Genomic DNA, 3,509 nt, shown 5'->3' with positions numbered 1-3,509 from the left:
CGTGGGGCTCCAACTCAGGAGCCATGAGATCATGGTCTAAGCCGAAGTTGGACACTCAACCTACTGAATCACCCAGGCTCCCCTCTAAAGTGTGTTTATATAGAAACAGGTAACTAGCCAAGAAATCAATGAGGAAAGAGTTCTGAGAGGAGATGAGTTTGCCACCACTGAGAAATATAGCTGAAAGCTGAAAGTACTAGAGTATACAGTCCTCAAGTGTGAATGCTTTATTTTGATTTGCTTGAATACAAAATACAGACACACTTGCTGCCTGTTTGCTTGTGCCATTTATTCCAAGATTCTTTTCCTTCCTGGGAGGGGTCTCAGCCACATGGGATTAAAGACTCTAACACTCATCTCAGAATTCTTCCTCCTGAGCCTCTTGGAGGATCCAGAATGGCAGCCTCTCCTCTTTGGGATGTTCCTGTCCATGTACCTGGTCACTGTGCTCAGGAACCTGCTGATCATCCTGGCCGTCAGCTCTGACCCCCACCTCCACACCCCCATGTACTTCTTCCTCTCCAACCTGTCCTTGGCTGACATCGTTTCACCTCTACTACTGTCCCCAACATGATTGCGGACATCCATACTCACAGAAGAATCATCTCCTATGTAGTCTCAGATGTCTGTTTTTATTCTTTTTGGATGTTAAGACAATCTACTGACCGCAATGGCCTATGATCGGTTTGTGGCCATCTGTCATCCCTTGCACTACCCACCTCTGTGTCCTGCTGGTTTTGGTGTCTTTTTTCATCAGCTTTTCACCAGTTGCACAGTCTGATGGTGTCACAACTTACCTTCTTCACAGATGTGGAAGTATACCTCATTTCCTTCATGGCCCTTCTCAGCTATTCAAACTTGCCTCCTTGGAAATCCCCACCAATAACCCATGAATTTATTTTACTGGTGCCGTTTTTGGTGGTGTTCCACTCTCAGGGATCCTTTTCTCTTATACTCAAATTGTTGCCTCCATTCCAAGAGTCCCATCCACAGGTGGGAAGTAACAAAGCCTTTTCTACCTGTGGCTGTCACCTGTTAGTTACTGGCTTATTTTGTGCAACAGGTCTTGGAGTGTACCTCAGTTTAGCTGTCTCATATTTTCCCAGGAAGGGTGAGGTGGCCTTGGTGGTGTATACTGTGGTCACCCCCATGCTCACTCCCCTTCATCTAGTCTGAGGTACAGGGCCATCAAGAGGGCCACAGAGAGGTACCTCAGAACAGCCCGTTCTCAATACTTGTCCCCATTTTTTAGTGTGGGAGCTGGAAAAGTCAGTCAAACCAAACACTTGGAACTGGAAATTCTGCCCATTTGGTTCCATAATTTTGGTAGTTTTTGTGCCTTTCAATCTGTTCAGTGCTTCATATCTGAATATTGCTTATTGTGATACATCTTAAATGGGATTGAGGGCGTTTTGTGGGATCCTACCTATATTAGAGTCAATGCATGAATGAATCATATTGTAACTATAGAGCTTTCTTTATTTCTCATCTATGACCCAGGCATTTTTTTTTTTTTTTAATAATTACAATTGGGGCACTGGGTGGCTCAGTTGGTCAAATGTCTGACTCTTGATTTCAGCTCAGGTCGTAATCTCACAGTTTGTGGGTTTGAGCCCCTGCATCAGGCTCCATGCTGGCAGTGCAGAGCCTGCTTGAGATTCTCTCTGCCCCTTCCCTGCTCACTCAATTTCTCAAACTAAATAAATAAACTTAAAAATAAACTTAAAAATAAACTTAAAAAAATTTGATGACTGCTTCTCACCACAGATTATGGTTTAATTGGACTGAAGTATAGCCTTAGCATAAGGGTTTAAAAATTATCCTGGTTGGCTCTCACGCATAACCAAGGTTGGGGGCTACTGATCTAACTACATGTTTTGTTCAGAGATAACTAGTATGTTTGGGTCTTTTAATGCTCACGAGCAGGTGCTGAAGTTCTTAAAGTAATCTGAGCTCATAAGAGAGATGATGTGAAAAAATTCACCCTAGCAACAGCCAGTGTGATTTTTCCTAAAATTCCTGATATTCCTTTGCATATATTCTCCTTCCATGCCATACAACTAATCATCTGTGCTGGTGAATTAGATATTGTCACCTTGCTCCAAACTCACCTATCTATACTTTACCTCAGTAAAGGGTGGCTCTTCTCTTTCACTAGTAAAAGTATCTTTAGGACTTTACTTTAAAACCTTTGTCTTGTCTCGACACATCTGTCTTTGGGCTCTGTTCTGTGTCCACTATATGGTACATAGTAAAGGCCACTTCCTTTAGAGATGTCACATATAGTTTCTGAGACAATAATTGGGGACTCTTTGAAACCTGCCTAATAAGTTGTTTAATTTACTTACCCTTTGGCCACTAAGCTAAGTCATCTATCAGCATCACCGACCAGGAACTTTAATACTGGAGAAGGGTAGTCCTTTATAGAGGAGAAAGCCATACTAGCCAGTGAGAAGAAATACATCCTATTAAAAATGACTAAATTACGGTTTTGATTCCTTGGTTTTCATGAACTGAGATAGAATACTTTGGGTCTGACCTACTCTGGAACAATGAATAGGGTGTGTCTCTATTTCTGAAAACCTAAATAATGGGCAAAAATGCTTGGAATTTGCCAAGATAATTGTGATGGTTAATTTTATGTGTCAGCTTGGCTGGGCCATAGTGCCCAGATATTTGGTCAAACATTATTCTGGATGTCTCTATGAAAGTATTTTTTGGGTGAGATTAACATTTAGATCAGTGGACTTTGAGTAAAGCAGATTACCCTCTATAATATAGGCGGGCTTTATCCACTCAGTTGAAGGCCTTAATAGAACAAAGACTGACCTTCCAGAGGGAGCGAGAATCCTGCCAGCAAACTGTCTTTGGACTTGAATTGCAGTTCTTCCTATGTTTCCTGCCTGCTAGCCTACCCTGCATAATTGGAGCTTACGAAGCCTCCACAATCATGTGAACCAACTTCTTAAGTCTCTCTTTATATATAAATATATACATATCCTGTTGGGTCTCTTTCTCCAGAGAATGCTAATACAGTAATACTGATGTTGATATCTCATTTAACATTCTCCCCAAAGGTGATGCTTTCTTTTTCTTCTTCAAATTCAAAATTTAGAATGAGTGCTAATTGATTAACACTAGGCATGGAGGTGAAAGCCTGGATAGGGAAATGTGTCAGGTAGGTCCACAGTAGCTATCTAAGAGTGGTGCTAATATCCTTGATATGAGAGAGGCACCACAGATAATAGAAAGGGTATGGGATTCAAAGACACAATTCTATCTCATCTCAACAACAATTTGAAACCTGTGGCAAATCAGTGTACTTCAGATTCCTCACCAGTGAAAAGGTAACCTATGGAATGGGAGAAAACATTTGCAAACCCTATGACTGATCACTGGTTAATCTCCAAAATATGCAAGAACTCCTACAATTCAATGGTAAACAACAACAACAACAACAACAACAACAACAACAACAACTAATTTGTTTAAAAAAAAATGGGTTAAGG

General features: G+C 41.2%; 1 pseudogene; it reads left to right on the top strand.

Moving 5' to 3' along the window:
- Nucleotides 1-331: 331 nt before the first annotated feature.
- LOC122486549 lies at nt 332-2,956 on the top strand (annotated as a pseudogene).
- The last annotated feature ends 553 nt before the right edge of the window (nt 2,957-3,509 follow it).

This window comes from Prionailurus bengalensis, chromosome A2, assembly GCF_016509475.1.
Source record: "Prionailurus bengalensis isolate Pbe53 chromosome A2, Fcat_Pben_1.1_paternal_pri, whole genome shotgun sequence".
Classification (NCBI taxonomy): Eukaryota; Metazoa; Chordata; class Mammalia; order Carnivora; family Felidae; genus Prionailurus; species Prionailurus bengalensis.
Note: the sequence above shows the minus strand (reverse complement) of the source record. Positions and strands in the feature narration are given on the sequence as shown.